At 40.2% G+C, this 14740-nt stretch overlaps 1 long non-coding RNA gene across 1 annotated transcript; it reads left to right on the plus strand.

The window, feature by feature from the left end:
* Positions 1-8106: 8106 nt before the first annotated feature.
* LOC133652996 (uncharacterized) lies at positions 8107-9947 on the plus strand. The gene is made up of 3 exons (XR_009826639.1): positions 8107-8438; positions 8559-8623; positions 9300-9947. It is a non-coding gene; the product is annotated as an uncharacterized LOC133652996 (long non-coding RNA).
* Positions 9948-14740: the final 4793 nt, after the last annotated feature.

The following is a 14740-nucleotide window of genomic DNA, read 5'->3' on the forward strand; positions in this document are numbered from 1 at the left end:
GTTTCAGTGTTATAACTTCACCTTTATCGTTAGTTTTTTAGCCAAAATGCGTCCGTTCTCCCTTTTCTGTCTACACTCTGTGTCTGCTTGTAAGTACTCCGTGATTGTGCGTTGTCGAACATGCTCCTCTGCTCGTAAACCAGCAATGTCACGATGTGACGACGACGGGGGGGTGGCGGATCGGTACTTTGCAGAGGCGGTATAGTACCGAATATGATTCATTAGTATCCCGGTACTATACTAATACCGGTATACCGTACAACCCTACACTGGACTAATCAACAGTCAGTCACAGTTTGGGATGTATGTTTCGATACCGTTGCTGCATGTGACGTTACGTCCTGTTGCAGACGCAGCCGGCTCAAAAACTTGGTGGGCAAGCAGCACTAAGAGTGGACTCAGCCTAACTGCCTCTAGGTCATGTTGCAATTTTCATTGCCAACAAAGCGAGTATGCCTGATAGAAAACATTCGAACGTACAGGAAGGCTCCCCTTTTCAAAATGTGCTAGCTTGATGCTAATCAACATTGGCTTTGCCATATGCGTGCTACTGATTAATATTAGCGATTTTACATGGCAATTTCAACAAATCCAAATCTTCTAAAGAAAATTACAACTAAGATGCATATTACAATCAAATAACAAGTGTGTAATAACTACAATACTTAGGGCTTGATCACCTAAAGCAGGGGTCCCCAAACTTTTTGACTCGGGGGCCGCTTTGGGTAAAAAAAAATTGGCCGGGGGCCGGTGTGTGTGTGTGTGTGTGTGTGTGTGTGTGTGTGTGTGTGTGTGTGTGTGTGTGTGTGTGTGTGTGTGTGTGTGTGTGTGTGTGTGTGTGTGTGTGTGTGTGTGTGTGTGCATATTTATATATACAGTCACGAGTGTGAGAAAGTGATTGGAGCACATACTTGTTTGTCACAAAAAACATTCATGATGTTTGGTTCTTTTATGAATTTATTATGGGTCTACTGAAAACGTGACCACATCTGCTGGGTCAAAAGTATACATACAGCAATGTTAATATTTGGTTACATGTCCCTTGGCAAGTTTCACTGCAATAAGGCGCTTTTGGTAGCCATCCACAAGCTTCTGGCAAGCTTCTGCTTAAATTTTTGGCCACTCCTCTTGACAAAATTGGTGCAGTTCAGCTAAATTTATTGGTTTTCTGACATGGACTTTTTTCTTCAGCATTGTCCACACGATTAAGTCAGGACTTTGGGAAGGCCATTCTAAAACCGTAATGCTAGCCTGATTTAGCCATTCCTTTACCAATTTTGACGTGTGTTTGGGGTCATTGTCCTGTTGGAACAACCAACTGCGCCCAAGACCCAACCTCCGGGCTGATGATTTTAGGTTGTCCTGAAGAATTTGAAAATATTTAACTCAAATTTCAAATCCATTTTGCTGTACGGATCAGAAACATGGAAAACCACCAATAGCATACTCAATAAACTACAGACATTCGTAAACCGTTGCCTCCGTCGGGTCCTAGGAGTCTACTGGCCAGACACCATCACCAATGCCAACCTGTGGGAACTCACCACACAAGAACCAGTGGAACTGCAAATCAGGAGAGGGAAGTGGAGCTGGATAGGCCACACACTCAGAAAACCCAATAAATCAATCACCAAACAGGCACTAACATGGATCCCACAGGGAAAAAGAAACAGAGGGAGACCAAGAACAACCTGGAGAAGAAGCACGGAACAGGAGATGAGGGCTGAGGGGCTGTCATGGCAACAACTCGACCGAAGGGCACAAGACCGGAATGGATGGAAGGCTTTCGTTGGCGGCCTATGTTCCTCAGGGAATACTAAGGCCTAAGTTAGTAAGTAAGAAGAATTTGGAGGTAATCCTCCTTTTTCATTGTCCCATTTACTCTCTGTAAAGCACCAGTTCCATTGGCAGCAAAACAGGCCCAGAGCATAATACTACCACCACCATGCTTGATGGTAAGGATGGTGTTCCTGGGATGAAAGGCCACACCTTTTCTCCTCCAAACATATTGCTGGGTATTGTGGCCAAACAGTTACATTTTTGTTTAATCTGACATCACATGGACAAAGATAAGACCTTCTGGAGGAAAGTTCTGTGGTCAGATGAAACAAAAATTGAGCTGTTTGGCCACAATGCCCAGTAATATGTTTGGAGGAGAAAAGATGAGGGCAGCACGGTGGAAGAGGGGTTAGTGCATCTGCCTCACAATACGTAGGTCCTGAGTAGTCGTGAGTTCAATCCCGGCCTCGGGATCTTTCTGTGTGGAGTTTGCATGTTCTCCCCGTGACTGCGTGGGTTCCCTCCGGGTACTCCGGCTTCCTCCCACCTCCAAAGACATGCACCTGGGGATAGGTTGATTGAATGTCAGTGTGAATGTTGTCTGTCTATCCGTGTTGGCCCTGCGATGAGGTGGCGACTTGTCCAGGGTGTACCCCGCCTTCCGCCCGATTGTAGCTGAGATAGGCTCCAATCCCGCGACCCCGGAGGGAATAAGCGGTAGAAAATGGATGCATGGATGGATGGAGAAAAGGTGAGGCCTTTAAATATATATACACTACCGTTCAAAAGTTTGGGGTCACATTGAAATGTCCTTATTTTTGAAGGAAAAGCACTGTACTTTTCAATGAAGATAATTTTAAACTAGTCTTAACTTTAAAGAAATACACTCTATACATTGCTAATTAGGTAAATGACTATTCTAGCTGCAAATGTCTGGTTTTTGGTGCAATATCTACATAGGTGTATAGAGCAACTATCACTCCAGTGTTCTAATGGTACAATGTGTTTTCTCATTGGCTCAGAAGGCTAATTGATGATTAGAAAACCCTTGTGCAATCATGTTCACACATCTGAAAACATTTTAGCTCGTTACAGAAGCTACAAAAGTGACCTTCCTATGAGCAGATTGAGTTTCTGGAGCATCACATTTGTGGGGTCAATTAAACGCTCAAAATGGCCAGAAAAAGACAACTTTCATCTGAAACTCGACAGTCTATTCTTGTTCTTAGAAATGAAGGCTATTCCACAAAATTGTTTGGGTGACCCCAAACTTTTGAACGGTAGAGTATATTCCTCACGCACTAATTGACTAACAGAGTGCGCACTTGCCGCACGCTCGCCCGACACTGCGGCGCGAGCGCGATGATGTCACGTTATCGATGGGAATATGCATTTTTTGTCAATATGATTTGCCTGAGCGACTAGGAGACCACGAAAGTAACAAGCGGTAGAAAATAGATTAGAAAGGACGAATAAATAAAAAAAACTTGAGACTTCCCGAGGGCCGTATTTTGGACGCTGGCCCGTAGTTTGGGGACCCCTGTCCTAAAGGTTTGCATGCATCAAAACACGTGCAAATAGAATAGCAGACGCAAATCTAATCTACTAAACTTGTGCACAGAGGATTTAGTCTCAAGTGAGCGAAATAAGGAGCGCAATCCATTTAGAGTGTGTGTCTTCATGAATATGCTGCAAATATTCTGATCATCAGAACGCCCACAATACTGGGAGGAGAAAATGCAAATACAATTATTTACCACACGCACTGTGATTTATCAAGACTAAAACTGTTCTGTACACGCTGTCTTAGTAAACGACTCGCCTTACTCTGACTTGGATTGGCTCGGACCTGGAGACAGTGGGCGTTTAAAGTGACCAATCAAATAGGAGGGGAGTTGCTGGGCCTTGTATTCAATGCCCGGACTTAAGGGTGGAACGTAGCACGCGTAGAGAAAAAGAAAGAGAAAGACAAATCGCGAGGGCTTTAATGCAGCGCTCGAGTGCAAAAAGACGCAAAAAGGGGCCTCGCGAGCATAAAATGAGACTGGGAAGTGTTTTTTACGTTAAAGCATTTTGGCACTGTTCCGACGCCATAATAAGGCCTCAACAGTTTAAACACATTTTAGGGGGCAACACGAGACTAAATTCAGCTTTATGGCAAAGATTACTCCCTGACTAGGCAACACGCCGTAGCCTATACTCTACTGCCGTAGCCTATACTCTACTGCCGTAGCCTATACTCTACTGCTGTCTTGGAATTGCAACTGCATGCAAAGTCTACTATATAATACCTGCAAATGATCCTCAGAACTGTAAGAAATCACAACTGGACAGCCCAATTATTATTAAATGTTTAATAGAGACATGAGATGTTTTTATTAAATTAATTAATATTTATTAACACATGAACACACACAGAAGTAGCTAAAATTGGTACTGTTGAGTACAGGTACCGTATCAGTTCAAATGTGAAAGGTATACCAATCCCTTGTCACAGGGCACATACAGACAAATATTAACAAGTATGGACAATTTAGAGTTGTCAATTCACCTACCGTGCATGTTTTTGGAATGTGACAGGTCGTAGTACACAAAAAAACATGCAAACTCGACATAAAGATGTTCTAAAAGAGATTCAAACCTTTAATTTTCTGACTGCGAGGATGCCATGCTAACATCCAGGCACCCTGCAGCCTCGTGTCCATCCAGATGAAAAATAAACAAACTGGAAGTACGTCACGAATCCTTCTTGGACTGTACGTGATGAAGCAGCATTAAGTATTCTGGATCAATGATGCATAAAATCTTGCTGGGAGTAACACCCCCAAGAGTTCTGATTTAAAATGCCACTTTAAATCAGACTAACGAAAAGTTGTTTAGGCCTCACCACAGTCGGTTTGATTCCTGGGCTCAATCCAACCATAACAAACCAATCCAACCCTCCAGGGTTTGGCTGCATTTGTTCAGTATGGACACACCCATAGCCTCACTTATGAGCCTTATTCCAAGAACTGCATGTTTTATGTTGCTGACTGTATTATTTGCAAAATTTGGATTTTCCCCACTGTCTCGAAATATCCAATACAATCAGCAGTTGACACAATACACTATTACGGATAGCACCTTAAATGTGATATATTACTTTTTCAAAACCACAAGTATCCAACAATTAAAACATGCAAACTTGATAGCACATGCAAAGCTGATCTACCAAACTGGATTGTGTCTCTTAACTGAACAAAATTGGGAACACAATCCATGTAGCTTGTTTGTCTTCATGAATATGCATTATATAAGGGACAAGCGGTAGAAAACGGATGGATGGATGTTGATCATCAGAACGCCCACAAAACTGAGAAGAGAAGATGCACATTTCATATTTTAGCACAGTAATTCTCAAACAGTAGTAAGTGTACCACTAGTCGTACTGTGTTTTATTTGCCTCAATTCAAACACAGTGTAACTGTTCAAACTGTGTGTAATGTTACAGTGACCAAAAATATTAAATCTACGTGTTAAATAAAACCTCTGCCTTGTTTATAAGGAATACTTAGGCCTACTACGCTACTGTATTTTAATGTTAGTCATTTTGGTGATACTTGGAGAGCCAAGTGTTTTCTAAGGTGGTATTTGGTGAAAAAAGTTTGAGAACCACTGATTTCGCACATGCAGTGTGATTTATCAAGAAAACTGTTCTGCAGCCACTGTTTTCCGTCTTTATTTAGCACGTCTGAAATATACATGCAAACTTGCAATTGCACAAAAATGGCTGTGAGAAAGCAGGTGATCACGCTGCAGCTCCGTCCTACGTATGCTTGTCGGCATATATGGACTGCCAGAATTAAAAACATTAGACATAAGATCTATTCAGCAACGTCATTTTATAATTGTATAGCTGCTGGATGACTAAAGGGGCCTATTAAAGCAAATTCAATGAATGCGTTTTTGTGTCTGTCAGTGTTCTTTTTAATGGGGTTTGTTTTTCAGTAAGGCTATAGAATATATTATTTAGATGTATCTTTTAAATTAAATGTCCTACAATATGCATTTTCTTTGGATCATTTTAGACGCATGAATGCACTGCGGTGTTTTGATGGTCTACCGCCTCCCCGGAGAGCACATTATCAGCTTGCTAAAAATAGTTTCTGTTGTCTGGATTGTAATTATAAATTGTAAAAAAGGTGTTGCAGATTATACACGTGTGTTGCTTGTTCAACATTGCAAAACCCCACAGTTAGGAGAGCAAATTAACATGAATGTGGAGGGAAATGGGTGTTTCCATGGGCACATAATGCCGGTAGTACACACAAACACCTTTAAACAGGGCCGTCTGCACTACTTTGCACTTGTTATCAGTTCTAGTCTTAGCAGATCGCACATAAAACGGCCACTAATACTACACACAATTTGCACATGCTGTTTAGCACGTGGTATTTGAATCTTAGTAGATTAGGCCCCTAGACCATCCCCGCAAGATCATTGCAAAATGTATGTACATTACACATGCATCCCTTACTGTCAGGACTCATTTCCTGTTTAAGTCTCTAATGCCAACGTGTCCCAATCCTGTAAAGTACCTTAGAAGAAGTTAAGGAAGTCTCCATTCTTCATTTAGCATTCCATTCTGTCCCATTCGTCTTGCTACATAACTATAATTGATGATTGTATTTTTTGCCATGGACAAAAAATGCTAAGGGGACAGGGGGACAAGTTCCCTGCACTTTTTCATAAATCAGTTTTAGACTTAGACTTAGACTTAGACAAACTTTAATTATCCACAAGGGAAATTGTTCAACACAGTAGCTCAGTTACAATGATGGAAAGGACAATGCAGGTATAAATAGACTAATATAGCTATAAAAAAAATCTAACATATATACGAATATATACATAATATGTGTACAGAGTAATTTATATACAGATATATTATATTATATTATGTCTATAACATATATACAATATAAACCAATGACCATGTACAATATTACAGTATATACAGTCTATATGACAGCAGCAGCATAAAATGGAGAGTAGGTCCAGCAGGAAATAGAAAATAGACATTATAAACAAAGAGAAGTAGCTAACATGTCAGGTGTCAGGTAATAGGCAGATGTCATCTATTGCTGTATGGCGAGTGATTATACAGCTGGATGGAGTGTGGAATGAAGGAGTTCTTGAATCGCACAGTGCGGGAAGGAAGTTGAAGGAGCCTGTTGGAGTATGAACTCCGCTGTCCCTTAATTGTCTGGTGGAGTGGATGGGCAGGATTGTCCATGATGGCCAGCAGTTTGTCCAGTGACCTCCTGTCCCTCACTGACACAAACGCCTCCAATTGCGTGCCAATAGTTTGGCCGGCTTTCCGGATCAGTTTTTGTTCTATGCATTTTTTTAACGTCTAAAAACTCGTCCCTTTAAATCGCCCACAAGCTCATTGATGGGCTCACTGGCACTGCCTTCTTGCCAATGTGATAATTATTCATTGCACGCTGCAGCTGACCGATCGGCAGTCAGATTCGAAATAAGAGTGAGTTGACCTCCATACGGCAATATGAATCACGAACAAGTAAGACAAATAAAAAATGTCAAACAAGAAGAGTCTAGTGCTTTACTCAAAGGTCGTTCGTTATGTTGTTGACTTTCGGCCCTTTTCCACTCCAGGAACTTTTAAAGGAACTTTCCCATTTCCCCGGGTAAATAAATTTCCCCCTGTGTTTCCACCAAAAACAACCCGGGTAAATGTAGTTTTTCAGGGAACTGTTTGGAGTTCTGCCAGCTAGGTGGGCTTTTTGGAAGGTTCCTGGAACCTTCTTAGGGTGCAAGATGTGCTGTCCAATGCTGATTGGTTGAACATAGTTTGGGCGTTCCTAAAACGTATTTTTCCAACACAGCACCGCCATTTACAGAATGCTCGACGACTTATTTATTTCTTATTTCTTTGTTAATTTTTTTTTAACAACAAAGTTGACAATGGAGAGAATGAAGAACGAAAAGCGCTTTCGACTTGCAGGAACTTTTGAAATCCAATTTTCATTCCTAATAAGTGCCGTTTCGTTTTCACCCGTGTGTGTTCTTTTGTGTTCATTACTTAAAAAAATAATCAACTGAAAATCATGTGAATAGGCAGCAAACGTGAGCATGAAATGTTGCTCTGCAACAAATATGTCATTTGATCACAATGCAACCAAGCTTCCCCTCCCCGAGAATGCAGAAGTTATGCTCTCATTTAGATTTCACCATGCAAATGCAGCACACAGTAGCAACCATGACTTACCTAATGTAACTGTGTGGATATGCATGTACAAGTAAGCATTCCTTATAACCGTATTTTTCGAACCATAAGGCGCACTGCAGATGAGGAGGTCTATTTTCATTCAAAAGGCGCATTAAAGGGGTCATATTATGATTTTATTTTTTCTACATTCAAAACACTTCCTTGTGGTCTATGTAACCCATATTTAAAATATCCATTGAAAACATGCATACAGTGCAAAGACTTTTATTGTGGAGGGTTACTTCCTGCCGCTCACTTCCTTTTAAGGAAGTGCTGCTCACTTCACCACCCCCTCCCGTATCTGCTGTGGCTGCGGTGCTGTGAGAAGCGCTTGAGAAGAAACTTGCAATATCTTCTCATTCTCACACTTTGCAAACTTCATAATTAGGTGAGTCTTTTGCCATGGTATAATCAATGGAATTCCACAATCACAATCATGTGCCATGTCGCCAATATTATGTTAGCATCTGTTTTAGCATAGGCGCTAACCGCTGCCATTCTTCCACAGAGCTGCCATGTTCGATTAATTATCGGGCCGTTCATGGTATGTTGTTTTTGCCCTCGATTACTCAGGTAATTATGTTGTATTTTCTTCTGATCATCCAGACGATTTATAGGCAACAGTTTAGTTTGGCAAAGTGGCAGGGGGCTTTGCACTGCTAATATGCTTTAGCCACTTTGTGGATGCACTTCAGATGGAACGCAGGTGCGTGTATTTAGGTTGTTGCAGCAACACTTTCATTTATTAACTCTGCTTGATTGTTTATCAACTTTGAATGTTAGGAAAAGTACTTAAATGTGAATTATGATACATTGAGTTTCTAATGAGTATTATTATGAAACTAGGTTATATAAGTGCACCTGTAATTTAATTTGTAATTGAACTTGTAATTTAATTTGTAATTGAACTTGTAATTTAATTTGTAATTGAACTTGTGATTTAATTTGTAATTGAAATTGTGATTTAATTTGTAATTGAACTTGTAATTGATCCATGATTGAGTTTTATCACTTTAGATAAGAAATCATGATCTGTATTAGAAATGTATTATGAATGTTCATTTTAATTGGACTCATGATTGTATATTAATCAACATGGTTAATTTTGTCATATCAATTGGTTTATTAGTACAATTAATTAGTCATTCTGGACAATGGAATGCTTACATTATGCTTTCAAGTAAATATATAATGTACTTTGCTAGTGAAGAGGTAACTAGATTACTCACTTTGTTTTTTGGACTTTTAGGTCAGGTTTTTTTTCCGGGAAGGAATACCCGTTGACCCAAACAACCTGAGCTCCCTATCCACCTTCAAACTCAACTCAACAAATGGCGAGCTAAACAACTACGCGGTAGGACAAGCATTTTTTTTCTCCTCCGCGGCGAACCTTTTGGATTACTTTTGTTTTTGAACTGAACTTTTGGACTGACGCGAAAGCGTTTGCATACCTTTTGAACTGAACTGTGAACTGGTTCCGAGAAAGCAGCAGGACTCCATCTTGTATTTTTGTTTTGGGCTTTTTCTTTTTTTTTTCCTATTGTGTCATTTGTGGCATTTATATTCTTGTTCAATACATTTAATGCAGTCAAAACCAAAATAACTAGTCGTCATCATCTTTCATACCACAGGCTCCTGGACCAACCATCTTCTGTCACACTGTTTACATTCTTAACCTGCCTAGCCCATGCTAGCGTTACATCTACATAACATGTAATGGTGGTTATTTGGTCAAAATGTTGCATAGATTATGTTTTACAGATCATCTTCAAGACGCTTTTTCTCTTCTGGATGCGCTGTTTTATGGTCTTATTTACGTCAACAGCGTCTTCTCCTCATCATCTTTGTTGTATCGGTAGTTTTTAGCGCTTCCATGGCGAGTCTACTGACCATACTTGCCAACCCTCCCGATTTTCCCGGGAGACTCCCGAATTTCAGTGCCCCTCCCGAAAATCTCCCGGGGCAACCATTCTCCCGAATTTCTCCCGATTTCCACCCGGACAACAATATTGGGAGCGTGCCTTAAAGGCACTGTCTTTAGCGTCCTCTACAACCTGAAACCTTCACCCCTTAACGACCGTATGCTGTCCTGCATGCGGACCTGAGTGAGAACAGCATGTCGTAACGTCCGCTTTTCCTCCATATAAACAGCGTGCCGGCCCAGTCACATAACATCTACGGCTTTTGGAGCTCAGTGCACAACTGCACACACAACAAGAAGGAGACGAAGCAGAAGAACGAAGAAGAGACATATATATATATATATATATATATATATATATATATATATATATATATATATATATATATTAGGGATGTGGGAACAAATCGATTCGAATTCGAATCGCGATTCTCACGTTGTGCAATTCAGAATCGATTCTCATTTTTTTTAAATCGATATTTTTTATTTATTAAAAAATATATTTATTTTTTTTTAATTAATCAACCCAACAAAACAATACACAGCAATACCATAACAATGCAATCAGATTCCAAAACCAAACCCGGCCCAGCAACACTCAGAACTGCAATAAACAGAGCAATTGAGAGGAGACACAAACACGACACAGAACACACCAAAAGTAGTGAAACAAAAATGAATATTATCAACAACAGTATCAATATTAGTTACAATTTCAACATAGCAGTGATTAAAAATCCCTCATTGACATTATCATTAGACATTTATAAAAAAATTTAAAAAAAGAACAATAGTGTCACAGTGGCTTACACTTGCATCACATCTCATAAGTTTGACAACACACTGTGTCCAATATTTTCACAAAGATAAAATAAATCATATTTTTGGTTAATTTAATAGTTAAAACAAATTTACATTATTGCAATCAGTTGATAAAACATTGTCCTTTAAAATTATAAAAGCTTTTTACAAAAATCTACTACTCTGCTTGCATGTCAGCAGACTGGGGTAGATCCTGCTGAAAGCCTATGTATTGAATGAATAGAGAATCGTTTTGAATCAGGAAAAAATCGTTTTTGAATCGAGAATCGTGTTGAATTGAAAAAAAATCAATTTTGAATCGAATCGTGACCCCAAGAATCAATATTGAATCGAATCGTGGGACACCCAAAAATTCACAGCCCTAATAACAGTGAATTACAGCTATATATATATATATATATATACACCCCCCATTTTTGACAAAATAAAAATATTTTAATATAAGTGTACCTTGTAGTATGAAAAATATGGTATCATATGCTTATGGTTAGTATACTGTTAGCACTCTTTTTTTCACACTTTCACCATCTTGCGTATACCTGTTTCCATTGCCCCCCCATTCCCCTAAATTGTTCCCAATATTTTGACTTTATGTTTTATTTTGTATATAATATCCAGTACTATCTGACCAGCACAGCAATTTGTCAGCACATCGGCAGTGGGGTCTCTACACCTGCATCCACTGGTCAGAAAATTATCTAGTTTGCAGTAATGTATATGAATATTTCAAATGCAAAAGATGCAGGTACTGTATGCAATATGGTCGTTTGGTCGCCACTTCAAAAATGATGCGGCCCTGTATAGATTCCACATGTAGCACATACTGTATAAAGTCAACAGCATGAGCCACAAACTGCAGCCTACATCTATTCCAGGTATTTTCCGTTGTAAGTGAATAACGCTGGCTTCTTTCATCACGCCCACTTTTTTGCAGACCACAATGTTTCTATTTTGGCGGAAGTCTCCATTCGTTGCATTTACACGCAAAGGGATAATGAACTACTTCCAGGCACATTTGTTTGACATGACATTGCACTGTTTTGAGCCCTGGCAGGACATTGACTACCAATAAGAGACCGGCATATTCTCTCATTAGGTCGTATGCATATGTACCCTATTCTTGCCAGGAGATTAAAGAGTCACATAATGTCTGAACTGGACTCAGACATGACAAAACCGGAGATCTTGATGAATTGTTTGGAGAAAAAGATCAGCGTGGTTTCACTACAGGAAAACGTGAGTCACTATTGTGCTCCTACAGTCCCATGCGTATGACAAATTTATGACAACTGTCTTGTTTATGGAATTATTCTTGTCAATGAAGATGTATGGCTCATTGCACGCCATTGAGCAATATGGGTGATACCAGACAGCTCAGCATGGTGTCCTGTGTTAGTTGCTGAGTACTCCTACCAAAAATTAATTTTTTTATTATTGCTGTTTGTCTGTGAGTAAGGAACTACTTTACAATATTTTGATGAGAAGCAGGAGTGCGGATTCAGGATTTTTCAATCCTTTGTATACATGGATTAAAGGCCTACTGAAATGAAATGTTTTTATTTAAACGGGGATAGCAGATCCATTCTATGTGTCATACTTGATCATTTCACGATATTGCCATATTTTTGCTGAAAGGATTTAGTAGAGAACATCGACGATAAAGTTCGCAACTTTTGGTCGCTGATAAAAAAAGCCTTGCCTGTACCGGAAGTAGCGTGACGTCGCAGGTTGAAGGGCTCCTCACATTTCCCCATTGTTTACACCAGCAGCGAGAGCGATTCGGACCGAGAAAGCGACGATTACCCCATTAATTTGAGCCAGGATGAAAGATTTGTGGATGAGGAACGTGAGAGTGAAGGACTAGAGTGCAGTGCAGGACTTATCTTTTTTCGCTCTGACCGTAACTTAGGTACAAAGGCTCATTGGATTCCACACTTTCTCCTTTTTCTATTGTGGATCACGGATTTGTATTTTAAACCACCTCGGATACTATATCCTCTTGAAAATGAGAGTCGAGAATGCGAAATGGACATTCACAGTGACTTCTATCACCACGACAATACATCGGTGAAGCACTTTAGCTACGGAGCTAACGTGATAGCATTGTGCTGAAGTGCAGATAGAAACAAAAGAAATAAGCCCCTGACTGGAAGGATAGACAGAAGATCAACAATACTACTATCAGGAGACACCGAACCAAACACTGGACCTGTAACTACACGGTTAATGCTGTGCCGCCTGTCGAAGCCTAGCAATGCTGTTGCTAACGACGCCATTGAAGCTAACTTAGCTACGGGACCTCGTCAGAGCTATGATAAAGACATTAGTGCTCCACCTACGCCAGCCCTCATCTGCTCATCAACACCCGTGCTCACCTGCGTTCCAGCGATCGACGGCACGACGAAGGACTTCACCCGATCATCGATGCGGTCGGCGGCTAGCGTCGGATAGCGCGTCTGCTATCCAACTCAAAGTCCCCCTGGTTGTGTTGCTGCAGCCGGCCGCTAATACACCGATCCCACCTACAGCTTTCTTCTTTGCAGTCTCCATTGTTCATTAAACACATTGCAAAAGATTCACCAACACAGATGTCCAGAATACTGTGGAATTTTACGATGAAAACAGAGCTGTTTGTATTGGAATACAATGTGTCCCAATACTTCCGGTTCAACCATTGACGCGCAAACGTCATCATACCTACACGTTTTCAACCGGAAGTTTCCCAGGAAATTTAAAATTGCACTTTATAAGTTAACCCGGCCGTATTGGCATGTGTTGCAATGTTAAGATTTCATCATTATGTGGGCTCTGTACCGAGGATGTCGTTGTGGCTTGTACAGCCCTTTGAGACACTTGTGATTTAGGGCTATATAAATAAACAGTGATTGATTGATTGATCATTGATATATAAACTATCAGACTGCGTGGTCGGTAGTAGTGGGTTTCAGTAGGCCTTTAATATTAGCGCTGTCAAAATTAACGACTGTTTGTTCACAGAAAAACATCACATTAATTAGGTATAAATGCAGATTAATTAAAAAAAATAAAAGGGGTATTTATAATGACGTGTGTCAAAATATTGGTTGTTTTTTTTTTGTTAATTTAAGTAATTAATGTAATTAACTGTGGTTAATCAAAATTCAAAAGTGTGATTCATCTTGTTTGTTTCATAAATTTTTCTTTCTACGAATTCTATTAACACTATTACACTTTTGTATTATTCTTTCCCTGTTAGAAAATTCAGAATCTGGCACATGGGCTACCAAAACCGTGGGAGACCGGCTCCACTCGCAGCCACCTGACTCTACCCTGCAAGCTGCCTTTTAACTTCTGGTACAGCCTTGTACTGTCTGAAATCCCTTATACACAAGCGGTACAGGCGGTCATGATCCCTTAATGATTGTTTGGCCTGTTTTATTATTTTCCTGTGTTTTGTGATTGTTTCCGTGTCAGTGCTCCTTCCTCCCTTGTTTCCCACTTTCTTTTGGAGCGCTGCTTATGCACACCTGTCCTGGCTTGGAGATTAGACTCAGGCTAATTAGTTAGGGTTATGCCTGCACACATATGCTGTTTAATTCCAGTATCTTCTGTGTGCCACATTGTTACGTTTGTATTCCCTGAGTTCCTGCACAACCTACATTATCGTGTACTGCCTCGTACCTAATTACCTAATGACCTTCTTGTCTGCACTTCCCCCACCGTCTGTCTCTGCATCCTGGAGTCACGCAAACAGCCGCAATATGCCACCATAACAATTACATTTTAAACACGGGAAGTATTTGCTGAGACATGGAAATAAGCTCAAGTAGGCTCTTCTTCTTGCTACGCTTTTCAGACATGTTAAATTGTGCAAGAGTAATAAACATGTAGTGTACTTCAATGTATTCTTTGTTAAACATGTTCGAAATGAACTAAACCCTTACCATTAGCTCAGTGGCCTTGTGGTT

This window comes from Entelurus aequoreus, linkage group LG07 (assembly GCF_033978785.1).
Source record: "Entelurus aequoreus isolate RoL-2023_Sb linkage group LG07, RoL_Eaeq_v1.1, whole genome shotgun sequence".
NCBI lineage: Eukaryota > Metazoa > Chordata > Actinopteri > Syngnathiformes > Syngnathidae > Entelurus > Entelurus aequoreus.